Below are 16,082 nucleotides of genomic sequence, written 5' to 3'. Positions count from 1 at the left end.
GTGCTTCGTAGCTCTAGCACTTGCCAGAAGTGGCCGACGGAAGCCCCCTCCCCTGCCGTCTATCCTCCTGAATATCGCCTCGGATTCACTTCTCCGCATGTCCTACCTTCCAGTAAGTGGTCACTTTTCTGTTCAGAGAGTTGTTGCTATTCTTTTCTTTGATCTCCTGTTGAGTTCATAGGTGTTCAGAATGGTTTGATCCCTATTCAGCTGAATTCCTGAGACCAGACGAAATCCAGGTCTCCTACTCTTCCGCCATCTTGCTCCGCCCCCCTGCATTGTTTACATTTTTTATAAGCAGCTATTGTTTCTTTTAATTTAACTACATTTTATTTATTCTGAAGATTTTAAAACTATTTTTATTATTACCAGTACTAAATTATGTATCTTTTATAATTAAAAAAAGATAATTTTAGTGTTTATAGATTTTTAACAATTTTATTGAGATACAATTCACATACCATAAAATTCACTCTTCTTAAGTGTACAATTCAGTGATTTTTAGTGCATTACAGATATGTAATGTAATGCAACTGTTACCATAGTCCATTTTAGAAAATTTTCACTGCCTCAAAAAGAAACTTCTTATCCGTTAGTTACTTTTCTCCCATTCCTCTCCCAAGCCCAAAGCAACCACACATCTACTTTTGCACTGTATTTCAATTCTGGAAATTTCATATGAATAGAATCATATGCTATGTGATATTTTGCAACTGGCTTCTTTCACTTAGAATAATATTTGCAAGGGTCATCCATGTTACAGCATGTATCAGTACTTCGTTACTTTTCACTGTCAAACAATACACCATTGTAGGGCAGTTCCACATTTTGTTTATCCACCCATCAGTTGATGGACATTTGGATTGCTTCCACCTTTTGGCTATTATGAATAATGCTATTAAACATTTGTGTACAAGTTTCTGTGTGGACATGTTTTCATTTCTCTTGGGTAAATATCTAGTAGTGGAATTCTAGGTCTTATGGTAATTCTAAGTTTAACCATTTGAGGAATTACCAGAATGTAAGTATCTCCACCATTTTCCATTTCTACCAGCAGTGTATGAGGGAATTCTGTGCATTCGTTTCAATCTTTGTTATTATTTGAGATTTTGATTATAGCTATCTTAGTGTAGATGAAATGGTATAATGTTGTTTTGATTTGCATTTCCTTGATGACTAATAATTTTGAACATTCTTTCATAGGCTTATTGGTCATTTGTATGTCTTCTCTGGAGAAATGTGTGTTCAGATACTTTGCCCATTTTTATTTGAGTCATTTGTCTTTTTATTATTGAGTTGTAAGAGTTCTTTACATATTCTGGATGCAAAAACCTTTTCAGATATGTAGTTTGTAAACATTTTCTCCCATTCTGAAGATTGTGTTTTCACGTTCTTGACAGTGTTCTTTGAAGCACAAGATCACTTTATTGATAGCATCCTTTAAAGCACAAAAGTTTTTTTGGGGGGGCGGTTCCTGGGTGGCTCAGTTGGTTAAGCATCTGCCTTAGGCTCAGGTGCTGATCTCAGGTTTCTGAGACTGAGACCCGCGTTGCCTCAGACTCCCTGCTTAATGGGAGTCTGCGTTTCCCTCCCCCCCCTTGCCCCTGCTTGTGCTCTCTCTCTTGCTTTCTCTTAAATAAATAAATAAATAAAAGCTTTAAAAAAATAAAGTAAGGCACAAAAGTTTTTAATTTTGCTGACAGATAATTTGTCTAATTTTTTTCTTTTGTTGCTTGTGCTTTTTGGTGTCATAGCAAAGAAACTAGTTGCCAAATCTGTGGTCATAAAGATTTACCTCTATGTTTTCTGCTAAGAGTTTAAATTTTAGCTTTTACATTTAGGTCTCTGATCCACTTTGAATTAATTTTTGTATGTGGTATGAAATAAAACATCTAAGTTAATTCTTTTCACAAGGCTATCAAGTTTTCCATCATCATTTGTTGAAAAGTCTATTCTTTCCCCATGGAACTATCTTTTACCCTTCTCAAAATCAGTTGACCACAGACACATGGGTCTATGTCTGAACTCTCAATTCTATTCAATTAATCTACATGTCTACCTTTACATCAGTACCACACTCTCTTGATTACTGTTCCTCTGTAGTTAGTTTCAAAATTAAGATATCTGAGTCTTCCAACTTTATCCTTTATTTTCAAGATAGTTTTGCCTATTCTAGGTCGCTTGCAATTCCACATGAATTTTATTTATTTATTTATTTATTATTTTTAATATAAAGCATTTTATTTATTTTTCATTTTTAATTTTTATTGTTATGTTAATCACCATATATTACATCATTAGTTTTTGATGTAGTGTTCCATGTCATTGTTTATGTATAACACCCAGTGCTCCATGCAGAACATGCCTTCTTTAATACCCATCACCAGGCTAACCCATGAATTTTAGAATTAGCTTGCCAATTTTCAAAGAAGCCCACTGGGGTTCAGATAGGGATTGCATGGAATTGTAACTCCATTTGGGGAATATTGCCATCTTAAATTAAATCTTTCAATCTATGAATGTGAATAATTACCACTTATTTAGATCTTTTAAAATTTCTTTCAACAATGTTTTATAGTTTTTAGAGTGTAAGATTTGAACATCTTTGGTTAAATTTATTCCTAAGTATTTTATTTTTTAAATGCTATTGTAAATGGAATTGTACTCTTAATTTCATTTTCAGATTGTTCATTGCAAATGTATAGAAATGCAATTGACTTTTATACAGATCTTGTATCCTGCAACCTTGCTGAACTCTTTTATTAGTTCTAACAGTTTTTAATGGATTCCTTAGAGTTGTCAATATCTAGATCATGTCATATGCAAATAGAATGTTTTACTTCTTTCCTTCTGACCTAAATGCATTTTATTTCTTTTTCATTCCTAATTGTCCTGACAAGAACCTTCAGTACAATGTTGAATAGAAGTGGTGATAGCAGATACCTTGTCTTGTTCCTGATCTTAAGGGAAAAGAACCCAGTTTTTCATCATTAAATATGATGTTAGTTTTTTATAGATGCCCCTTATTACACTGAGAAATTTCACTTGTATTCCTAGTTTGCTGAATATATATGTAAATTTATATTAATAAATATAAATATATATTTATATATAAAATCAGGAAAGGATGTTGGATATTGTCAAATGTATTTTCTGCAACTGTTGATATAATTATACGATTTTGGTTTTTTTAGTTAATTGATACAATGCTTTGCCTTAATGGATTTTCAGAAGTTAAACCAATCTTACATTTTTTGATAAATCCTTTTATGTTACTGGATTTAATTTGCTAATGTTTTGTAAAGGATTTTTGTTTCCATATATATAAGGGATATTGGTCTGTAGTGTTTTCTTTGTGATGTCTTTGGTTTTGGTATCAGGGTAATACTGGCTTCATAGAATGAGTTGATAAGTATTACCATCTTTTCTGTTTTTTGGAAGAGTTTGTGAAGAACAGGTACTAATACTTCTTTAAATGTTTGGTGGAATTCACCCAGGAAGACATCTGTATGGACCTAGGATTTTCTATGTGGGTAGGTTTTATTTATTTATTTATTTTTTATTCTTAATTCACTCTATTGTTATTGGTCTATTCAGATTGAGTCAGTTTCTGTAGTTTGTGTCTTTATAGGAATTTCTTTCATCTAATTTATTGGCATACAATTGTTTGTAGTATTTCTGTAAAATCCTTTTTTATTTCTGTTGAATGGTGGTAATACCCCTTTTTATTTTTTATTTTAGAAATATGACTCTTCTCCCTTTTTTCACTCTCATCAATCTAGCTAAAAGTTTTTCCATTTTATTCATCTTTTCAAAGAACCAGATTTTGGTCTTATCAATTTTCTCTATTGGTTTTCTATTCTCTATTTCCTTAATTTCCATTCTATTATTTCCATCTTTGTGCTTGTTTTGGGTTTAGCTTCTTCTTTTTCTGGTGTCTTGAGATGGAAAATTAGGTTATTGATTTGAGATTTTTTTTTAAATATAGGCACTTACTGTTATAAATTTCCCTTTTAGTACTGCTTTAATTACATCCCATAAGTTTTTGTATTTTTTTATTTTCATTTTTTCAAAGTATTTTCTAATTTCTCTTTTTAGACCTATTGCTTATTTAAGATTATGTTAATTTCCACCTATTTGTGAGTTCTTAAAAATTTTATATTGTTAGTTATAATTTCATTCCATTATGTCAGAAAACATTCTTCTTACTATTTCTATCTTTTAAAATGTATTGGCTCAGATGTACATCTACAGATGAATGGATAAAAATATGTGGTATACACACACACACACACACACACACACACACACAATGGAATATTATTCAGCCATCAAAAAGAATGAAATCTTGCCATTTGTAATGATATGGATGGAACTAGAGGGTATTATGCTAAGCAAAATAAGTCAGTCAGAGAAAGACAACTACCATATGATTTCACTCATATGTGGAATTTAAGAAACAAAACAGATGAACATAGGGGAAGTGAAGGAAAAATAAAATAAGATGAAAACAGAGAGGGAGGCAAACCATAAGAGACTCTTAACTATAGGAAACAAACTGAGAGGTGCTGGAGGGGAGGTGGGTGGGGGGATGGGGTAACTGGGTGTTGGACATTAAGAAGGGCACTTGATGTAATGAGCACTGGGTGTTGTATGCAACTGATGAATCTCTAAATTCTACCTCTGAAACTAGTAATACACTATATGTTAATTAATTGAATTTAAATAAAAAATTTTTAAAAATGTATTGAGGTGTATTTTATGGCCTAGCATATAGTCTATTCTGGAAAAGTATATTTCCATGTGCACTTAAGGATGATGTATGCTCTACTGCTGTTGGGTAGTGTATTCTATAGATGTCTGTCAGGTCTAGTTTGTTCGTTGTGTTGTTCAAGTGTTCTGTTTCCTTGTTGACCTGCCTAGTTGTTCTATCCATTATTGAAAGTGAAGTATTATTTATTATTTATTAAATAAATAAATAAACAATTATTTAATAATTATTAATCATTATTGTTGAATTATCTCTCTCCTGATTTTTATCACTTTTTGCTTCATGTATTTTGGTGCACATTTGTTATGTATGTATATATTTCTGGTTTTATATCTTCCTGATGGATTGACCCTTCTATCATTATGAAATATTCCTCTTTATCTCTAGTAACTTTTTGTTTGTTTTAAAGTATATTTGTCTTAGGATAGCTACTCCAGCTTTCTTGTGGTTGCTATTTGCACAACATATACATTTTCATTCTTTTACTTTTGATCTAATTATATCTTTGAATCTAAAGTGTGTCTTCTGTTCTTCTGTAGACAGTATATAGTCGGATCTTGTGTTTGTTTGCTTGTTTGTTTTATCCAATCTGACAATCTCTCCCTTTCAACTGGATTGCTTAACCCATTTAAACTTAATGTTATTCTTGATATAATTGGAGTTTCATGTGTCATTTACTTTTTGTTTTCCATAGGTCTCTTTTTTGTTCCTCTATTGCTCTTTTTCTACTTTCATTTTCTTTAAGTGAATATTCTCTAATGTAGCATTTTAATTTCTTTAATGATTTTTTTCGATATTTTCAACATTTATTTCCTTAATGGTCACTTTATGGTTTGCCATAAACATATTAACATATAAGAATCAGCTTCAAATTTACACTAACTTAATTCCAATGAAATATAGAAATATTAATTCTATAGAGTTCTATTCCCATCCTTCATTCTGTGATATTTTTATCATAAAAATTACACTTATATAAAAGTTACAAATCCAACATTACATTGTTTTAATTATTGCTTTATGTAGGTTTATGTTCTTTAAAGAAGCTAGGAGAAGAAAGGAGAGCAAGTATATACTTATAGTTTTTGTTATATTACCCTTCTTACTTATCATTTCTGGATCTCTTGATTTGTTCTTGTGGATTTGAGTAACTATCTGGAGTGACTTCTTAGGCCACTATAGCTTTGCTCCCACCTACTTCCTTTGTGCTATTATTTGCAAATATATCATTTCTATATATTGTAGGCTTGAAAATATATTATATGTATTTTGTTTTATAGAACTGTTTTCTAAGTTAGTTGAGAAAAGAAAAGAAGACATATGCATTTGCATATGTTTTATAATTACACAGTTACCCTTATCAGTACTCTTTGTTTTTCATGTCTTTACCCTCTGGGATCATTTGCCTTCATTCTGAAGAATTTTCTTTAGTATTTTTTTAGTTTTTTTTTTTTTGCAACAAATTCTGTTTATTTTATGTTATTTATGTTATTTTTTTATTTTTTTAAAGATTTTATTTATTTATTTGACAGAGAGAGAGATAGTGAGAGCAGGAACACAAGCAGGGGGAGTGGGAGAGGGAGAAGCAGACTTCCCATGGAGCAGGGAGCCCGATGAGGGGCTCGATCCAAGGACCCTGCGATCATGACCTGAGCCGAAAGCAGATGCTTAACAACTGAGCCACCCAGGCCCCCCAACAAATTCAGTTTTTTTTAATATGGCAATGTCTTTAACTTCATATTTGAAAGATACCTTTGCTGGATATAGGGTTCTTGGCTGACAGTTTTGTTTTGTTTTTTTTGAGGGCTTTGTATATAGTATACCACTGCCCCTGGCCTTCATTGATTTTTATAAGAACTCAGCTATTATTCCTATTGGGTTTCCCTTGTTAGTGATGAGTCACTTTTCTCTTGCTGCTTTCAGGATTTTTTTCTTGTCTTTGGTTTTGAGCATATTTACTATTCATGAAAGCAAATCACTTTCATTTATCCTATTTGGAATTTGTCAAGCTTCCCATATGTGTACATTTATGTTTTTTTAATAATTTGGGGATTTTTCAGCCATTATGTCTTTGAATATTTTTTTCTGCTCCTTTCTTCCCCTCTTCTCTTTCTGGTACTTCCATTAAATGTGTGTTGGTACAGTTAGTGTGTCCCACATTTTCCTAAGACCTTCTTCATTTTTCTTGATTCTTTTTTTTTTCCCTCTCTCTCTCTGTTCTTCAGATTGCATAATCTCTTTCAAGTGAAGTCAGTTCTTTCAGAAGAGAATAGCTTTTTTATGGCTTCCCAGGCAAAAATCTCTGAGCCAAGACTTAGGACTTACGGATGAGACAAGGCCAAGCTTTTCTCTGTGTAGGAACTTAGTGCTCAGTTGCAGGAGGCAGGAAAATATCCTCAGGTCTTCTTGCCTCTTTGGATATAAAACCTCTATCTTTCCTGCTGAGACAGGGCAGTCAAGACTCTAGTATGTATGTGTATATATATATCTATATAGAAACATATTGTATATAGTATATATTTAATGCAAATTAAATATATAAATTATTAATATACATTTTATAATTTTAATAATTTAATATATTTTTAATAATTTTGACCAGTTTTTCTGGGGAGTGGGTCTCATGCTGTCATGCCAGAAGTGAAATCTCATTTTTAAAGTGGATTTGCCTCCAGCTGAGCTATTGGTCTTATTTTCCATAGTCAAAGATGTTCTATATGTGAACTATATTATTAAGAGAAATGTAATTGCAGATTTCTTGTACAACCTGAATGACTTTTTTGCTTTTATATCATTCTCTCTAATTATATATTGTTGAATATAAAGAGCAATCTGAGAAGTTGTGATATAGAGCTTTCAAAATATAGATGACTTCTCAGAGAAAAGGCAGATAGTTTGCTCAGAGTGGCTGGTTGTCTGATTTGGGGGGAGACATTATCATTGAACATGGCTCTCTGTACTTGTTCTGACCAACCTCTGTCCCATCTCTGAATCTACATTCTTGACCCACATTTCTTTGCTGATGCCCACCTTACAGGCTGCAAGTCTGAAACAGATAAGGCTCAAGGACAGAATGGTTTTGCACATAAGTTACGAGTATAAAAGCTTATCTTTTAATATTTTATTTTTTTAGGTTGTATCAAAATGTTGAGGGTCAAAAATAGCCTTTGACAATGTCAAAGCCCTTGGCATTAAAATGCCTATAATGGAACCACCAGGTCAAAATTATTACAAATATGTTCCATAAAGAAGAGATTTTTAGCAAACTCTAGACATTGGTGGGACTTAGGTGAGGGAGGGGAAGGATTGAGGAATGTATACCAATGAGGGGTTCAGAGAGCCTTGTGAAGAGGATAAATTTCAGGGAATTCAGGCAAGTCTCAGAAGATGAGGAAACTGAGGCATGTGTCACCAGTATCACATAATTCAGGGATCCTATCTGGTGAGGTGTTATGACTTTTATGAGCTAATATAATCCAGGAATTTTCAGTGATTCTTTGCAGTTCAGATTAAATATTATTGTGGCTTGGTTCTTCTGTTAATAAGATATTTTTATAAATTTTAAATATTTTCAGGAGGGCTGGGAAAGGGGAATATGTTATTCAATGGAACTACTTGCTATGGACAATTAATGAAAAATAATAATGGGGTGAAACAATATTACTATATTTATTTATTACAAAAAATAAAATACCAGCCAATTGTCCATGCCAGATTAGAATAAAACTAATGTTAACTCATGAGAATTATTGAATCAAGACAGAAGGCTAAGGCCTTGAGTGTGACACACACTGCTTTGGGTCATTTGTATTTTCTCACACTACAAATGTCAAGTGCCATTTGGGGGTCAAAACTTCTGAAGGAGAAAATGCAGAAATACAAAGGTCATATAATTCTTACTTTCATTAAATTCAGCTGAACTCCATATCCACTTACATTGGATGCTTCAGCAACATTTTATCAACTTAAGTGTACAGTCTCTCATCTTTCTAGCACTTAAACAAAGATAAATAGTTAGAATTAAGTTAGTTTTTTCTTGGAGATTCTGTTTACAATAAAGAAGGTAGATACACAGTATTCTTAAGACTTTAGCTAGAAATCCATCAATGTTTGGAAAAAAAATGTTTTTCCTCAAATATTGGCCATAAATTAAAATAGAAACACTCCCAGTTTATTGTCCAGTGTATACGTACACATATGTATTTGTATGCATATGCATACACATGTGTATCGGTACATATGTGTGCATGTTTGTATGTTAGTGAAAATCTAACAGTATCTATCAGATGCCTATTAGTTAATTTATAGCTAAATATCCTTATAGTTTTTTTGTTATGTTTTGCATCCCTTAGTAACCACATGATAGGTACTATATATAAAAAGGTTATTCAGGGGCGCCTGGGTGGCTCAGTTGGTTAAGCGACTGCCTTCGGCTCAGGTCATGATCCTGGAGTCCTGGGATCGAGTCCCACATCGGACTCCCTGCTCTGCGGGGAGTCTGCTTCTCCCTCTGACCCTCCCCCCTCTCATGCTCTCTCTCTCTCTCTCTCTCATTCTCTCTCTCAAATAAATAAATAAAATCTTTAAAAAAAAAAAGGTTATTCAGCACTTTGCACTTTGCAGTATGACAATGTGAGGATAAAGGAGAAAGCTAAAAATGCCTGCAATCCATTCAAAATTATTTGTCAAATTGGAATGCCTTGATAATAGGATACATTTATGAATTATTTTAATGATTAATTCATAGTAAAGTATCAAACATTCTCCTATTCATCGTTCTCTCAGTGGTCATTTGTTAATCTATTTTTATATTAAAATAGTGTATGTGCAGCATATACTTCATTAGGAAGGACTTGCAGAAAGTTCTCAGATGAGAATATAGTGAATTCAGGCATTTATTCAGAATGAGACCAGATGTTTTCCCAGGAGTCTTGCATTCCTAACCACAGGCCAATGTCTGCCAGATTTGAGTGTTAGGTCTCAAAAACTAAACACACTGGGCTTAATGCAAATTAAATTAAAATGAGAAAAGTAATTATCCAGGACTTAACCTAACAATGGCCAAGTGAAGAAACTGAGATGACTGTCCTTCATGCAAGGATGTGCTGCTCATCTGCTATTAACAAGGTAAGTTCCTGTGAGATATTTTTCTTGGGTTGTAGTTGTGAGGGGTAGTGCTGCATTAGCTATGTCTTCTCAGGCTTCCTGTCCCCTTATTCCTAAAGGTACAATTGAGAAAACAGCTGGATGGGCTTAAGGAGTAACTTCCTTAACAAAAACTGCATAACAGGAGATATGGCTTAATACATCTACAAAAATAAGCATTGGCCTATGTGCTGAAAATAGTTCTGCTAGGTGGGAGGGCAGGTGGAGGCCATGCTGACAAAATGTAGGGCAATCTTGGTCACACAAATCATGTAGTAGGCCGAAAATATTTTCTGCTTTCCTTTCTCCTCTGACTTTTTTGTTTGTTTGTTTCCATAGGAATTCGGCAGGGAAGGGAGACTGAGGTGCGGGAAGCTGATGATTTACTACATTTGCTTAACATTGATTCATTTATTTATCTGAGCTAGCACTGATCTCACATCCTGAAGATTTACTGCACAGTTGAACAGGGTGGAGAATAATTCAGGACACTCTGATGAGAACCCGTAATAAGGTTTAAATCTGAGGCTAGATCTAATTCCCATGTAAATCCTGCTTGCTCTTGATGTTTCTGTTATGGGGGAGATGTGATTTGGTTTGGGTTATATCTGAACTACACTGTATCGCCTATGTCAGAATTAACTTCATCTGCAAGAAAGCATTAATTCTTAGACTCAGAGGTATAGACTTTTAGAGCTGGAAAACATATCTGATTTAGGTTCCTGTTTTTATAAATAGGAAACTTGCTAAGTTTTATAAATAAGACTTGCTCAAGGTCACACAGCCTATTAACATTTCTCCTTAGATTATGCAACAGCTTTTAGTATCTTGGGAGATTACCTTTTAACCACACTGTAAAACACATCAGTTCTGAAATCACTGGGATTTCTCTGGCTACAGTCCTGATTTGGGCAGCTTCTTTAATGCCTATCTTTTCTTGAACAATCCCAAATGCAATAATAAGCTTTCTGGAATCTTTTAGCCATGCATGAGAGTGGGCACATTTGTGGCAACTGAAAATCTCAAAGGATGTAGCTACAGGACTCATCTTGTGATAGTGCAATAACATGATACAATTTAAAAAATATTCTGTTTAGCTGAAAACATGGCATATAAGCCATCTAAGTTTGTTGTGGGAGGTATAAACTCACTCCTAATGTGAATTTATAAGTGAATAGTTAAGGAGTTGCCAGAAAAGACAATGGTACATGTTTATAATCTCCCCCTGAAATCTCCTGTTCTTCCTCATGCTCATAATAAATTTGAGTGCAGTAGAATTCAGTGGGTACTTCTGTTTCACTTGTTTTATATTAAACAAGTATTTATAGATAGATTTTTATCTACCTGACACTCATTTTTCCCACATGAGATTTTTTTCCTACAAGAATTTAGGCTGAAATGAGGGGAATTTATTTTCCTGAATAACAGAATTTTATAGCAGGAATATATGTTAAAGACCACTTCTACTTCTCTATTTACTATTGGGAAGCTAAGTAACATAGACATAAGACCACTTATCCGGGATGTAGAACTGGGATTAGATTTTCTAGAGTTAGCATGTGCTCTTATTTAGTGTCTTTCTATGTGAAACCATGATTTCATAAGTGAGAATTAAAAAAAAAGTTTAGGACAAGTTCTACTGACTTGGGCAAAAACAATCTTTGTTCTTGATCCAACTAGTAAGTTCACATTCAGATATGACCTACAGACATGTTTTCAAAACTGAAAACCTATCTCATTTCTCCTATAAAAGGAAAAATATAATTTATATCAATTTGGTATTAGGATAAGATCTTGTAAATATACTTCCAAAGAGACTGGACAAGTATAGACCCATCAGCATGAGCCACTTTCACTAGAAGAATTACATTTAGACTCTGGCTCTTTAGGATTTGCCAGTTGGGTTTGGCTGCTGAATGTACATGGAAAAGCCTTTCAGTATGGGATCATGGGTCGAGATTTAGGAGCCATCTTGCCCTACCTTTATTTCATAAATGAGAACAATGATTGCTATGAGAGTTGTGGCTTGTGCAAGAACACATAGTCATTTTAGTGGTTTAACAGCAAAACTCATCGATTCAAGCTTTTGACTTCCACTAACCTGCCAGCCCGTGTACTATACTCTTCCCATAGTCAAATATTCCAAGATTCTCAAAAGTATGATCTACCTGAACATGCTCTCAACATAGACATTTTCTTCCTGAGCCAAAAGAGCTGTGGCATAGCCATGGAGTTCAAAGTAAGTTTGAAACTTGAAATCTATTGGTGCCTCATTCAAGTTCCAGACCACTGTCCTTTGTATGCAGTCAGACTGCCTTCTCTGAGAAACCCAAACTTTTAAGCAATGTTGAATATGTTTAATTGCTGTTTAGAATTAGTCAGATTCCTCCATGGAGTATGTAAATCCCGGCAGGTATCTGGAACAAACTACAATCTTTGCTTAATCTAAGCTTTCATTTAAAGTTTTTCTATAAAATATGAATTTGTGAATGGGAGTTGATGGCGAGAGGCAGGGGAGTTACAGGATATTGAATGAGCTGTCACATTACCATAACCTGATTTAGATCCCCAGAAGGCAATTGTGCCTGGAATTTTCTGGGCTCAAGTGCTGATGGGAGAGTTCTACGTAAAGAGATTATGACAGACTCAGCCTCCGGAGTGACTGTTAGGGCAACGAATTGTGACTGGGGGTGAAATTCATGGGTATGCAAAGGAATGCTTTCAGGGAAGGACATTACTGGGGCAAAGAAGGAGAGTTAAATTAGGAATTTTAAGGGCATAGAAAATTTCAGGATCAGAATAACTTGTAGCAGGTGCACTGAATCATAAATCATGAATTAAAAAAATACTGCCACACGTCAGTCATCACAGTAGAGTAGCTGAGGCGTTGATTAACTGATACCATTTTAGAACTTCTTAGGAGCAAAAGCTTAAATTTCCAATTCTGTGGGCAATGTTTCACCCAGACTTCACATCTTCAAGCTAAGGGGGCAGGCTGACCACAAGGTAGTAGTAGATTTCGTGTCATTGAACTTAAGCAGCAGTTCGGAAACCTCCTTTGTTAACAGGGAAAAGCTTGCAGCGAACTTTGTAATCTCCCCCACTTTAATTCTGTGCTATGGTTTTGAGGGGTACAAAGATGAGTGCTTACTCCCCCAAAAGGGTCAGTAATTCTGCTTGGAGAGCATAGCCTGGGCTCAGTGCTGACTCACTGTACCATCTTGATGAGGCAAATGAGATCCGGAGAAGCAGGGACTTCACTAAGGTCTTACACATACTGAGGCATGGAGTGAAAAGCTAATGTTGATTGAGGGCTTACTCTATGCCAAGCACTTTTCTAAGTACTTTAAACGTATTAACTAATTTAGGCCTCAGGATTCCTCCCTACAGTGCGTACTATTATCAGCCCCCATTTTGAAATGAAGGAAGTTTAGATAACTTGCCCAGGCTGCACAGGTAGGATGTGGTGGTTGTGGGGTTTGAACCTAAGTGATTTTATCACATAGCTCCTAACTAACTGCATTTAGTACTGCCAAGTTTCCTGAATCCTTTCCCCTACATCCAGTTCCTATTGTCTGATAGGGCATCTTTGCCCCTTTCTTCAGGCAAGGGGATCATGGTTCAAATCATATTTGTCTTGTTCTCCCACATTTACAGCATACCCTGGAAATAATGATGTCACTGCAGATATTGCCTTATTAAGTAATTTTTGATCTGCTTCAGAGAGCTCAATTTACAAAAGATCTATCATTAACTAGTGGTCAGTGTTTTCCCTCAGATTGAACGAAGGATTGGTCATGGAAATAGAGGGAGATTCAAGCTTTTGCTCCTAAAATGCTACACAATGGTACTGTTCCATTAATACCTTGGCTACTAAACTCCATGTGACTGTGGGTTTTTTTATTCATGACTTACGATACAATGTACCCTCTATGCATTATTCGTTTTTTTAAATTTTTTAAAAAGATTTTATTTATTTATTTGACAGAGAGAGACACAGTGAGAGAGAGACCACAAGCAGGGGCAGAGGGAGAGGGAGAAGCAGGCTTCTCACATTGTAGGGAGCCCGATGTGGGGCTTGATCCCAGGACGCTGGGACTATGACCTCTGCCGAAGGCAGACGCTTAACCACTGAGCCACCCAGGCGCCCCCTCTATGCATTATTCTGATTCTGAAATTGCCAATGCCCTTAAAATTTCAAGTTTAACTATTTTCAGTCCCAGAATTATTCCATTCTTATCAACTCTCTGGTCAAAAGAAACTCTTGGATTTAAATATAAAGAATAAAAAGTGACAAAAAAGTGGAGTACAAATCCCAGAAGGTATTAAAGGTATTCACATCCAGACTGTTCGTTCTAAAACACATAAATGATGCCACCAGTAGTTGCTTTTGACCAGTCTTTTGTTGGCAGTCAGAGCCAGAGCTAGCCCATGGTTTTCTGTGGTGTCCAGTCTGAAGATAACTGCATACCACTGTATTATTGAGTAGGCCATTTTGATTAGATTTTATTCATTCACTTTCTGAATTCTTAGTATGATGGGTGCAGGAAAGTTCCTACTTGAAGAGTTTGTAGTCTAGCATGACTATGGTACTGTGTAATAACTAGACAGGATTACAAACAAGGAGCTATCTCAACAGTTTTTATCAATTAATTATGTAGTTGGAAAAAAATCAAGAGTGTATGAATTACTCAACTTAAGAACAATTGTATCCCAATAGGTCGTTTATAAATTGACTATTTGGAACCCCAAACATATTTTTTTTCCAGGTTGGATCACAGAAATTGCACCTGAATGACGTTTTCCTCTGCATTTAAGTCCTAATAGCAGCGAGGAAGAGGATGGTTAGCAAACAGGAAGGAGGAAGGTAAGAGAGAGTAAGCAGGACAGCCCCAGAAAACGCAGGCAGTAACATGATCGGACCCTGACCCGGGCCAGCTCCTTGATCTCTGTGAGCCTTGGTTTCTTTACTGTAAAAGAAATAGTTACATAACTCCCAAAAGCATGAAGCATCTGGCAAAGTGGCCAGTACCTGCTTTCCTGGGTAGGAACTTTCTGCAACTCCTCTACTTTCTAGTGCCCTAATTTACAGACTTCTAAATTCTCCATCAACATTAGCCAAAATTAGCGCATTCTCTCAAATTATCTTTCACCAGAATTACCTGCCTTTCCTTTCGAGCTGTTCAAAACTCTGATTAACTCAGGATTGTTGATCTTGGCTGGGTGTTAGGAGGCAAACAACGAACTCACACAAATGCATGAAGGCTTGACAGTCTCTGAAATCTCAAGTTAGTTGCATTAAAAAAAAAAAAAAACCTGCTTATTATCCAGAAAGCATGTCTCAGTGATGCGATTTCAGTCAGCATGCCAAAGTGAAGTCAAAACTTCAGGCACAGTAGGGGAAAGATATTTTTGGGCTGGTGAAGGTCAGCTCATTCTGCGTACCTGTCCCTGGTCAGCTCCACGCTGCATTTCCTTTTTCACAGTATCTTTCCTTTCTTTACTTCTGAACCTCCAATTTCTCTAAAGCTTTTTGCCTGCCCAGAGTGGCTTTTTGGCAGGAGCACCAGGGGTTCCAGAGGTGAGGAGACAAAGGGAAGAAGGGGCATTTGCACATGCTGTTCATATTCCTGAGTCATTTATAGGTAAGGGTTGTCTCTACTAGCACTTCAGATGCTCTTTACAAGGCTGTGATAATAGCTGTGGGGTTGTTTAGATGTGAGTTTGGATCAAAATGTTCATTGGCAGTGAAAATATAAATTAATGGAACCACCAAAGACTTTCCAGTGGCCTTACAGATAAGTTTTGTAAGAAAGATTGACTTACAAATATTTTTTAACAAACTGCAAAACTTTCATGTTTGAATTGGCATGGATCTTGGAGATTTATTGTGTCCTAGACGCCCATTTTAAATACAAGGAAACCAAATCCCAGAAAGGGAAACATGAACAGCCTCTCTACTTGCTTTTGTTCTCATTTCCTCTGGCTCTTCCGCAGAGCTGGGAGAACAGGCGTGGAATGACAGTGGTCAAGTGTGCCCATGTTACTCACTGGAAGGCAGGTTCCTCCCCAGATGGTCAGCTTTAAAAAGAAGCTGCTGAGTAAAGGAAAGTAGAGCGCTAAATATGTGGCAACTTCTCTGAAGTGTGAGGCAAGGAATGGGGAA

Source organism: Zalophus californianus, chromosome 9 (genome assembly GCF_009762305.2).
Source record: "Zalophus californianus isolate mZalCal1 chromosome 9, mZalCal1.pri.v2, whole genome shotgun sequence".
Classification (NCBI taxonomy): domain Eukaryota; kingdom Metazoa; phylum Chordata; class Mammalia; order Carnivora; family Otariidae; genus Zalophus; species Zalophus californianus.
Note: the sequence above shows the minus strand (reverse complement) of the source record.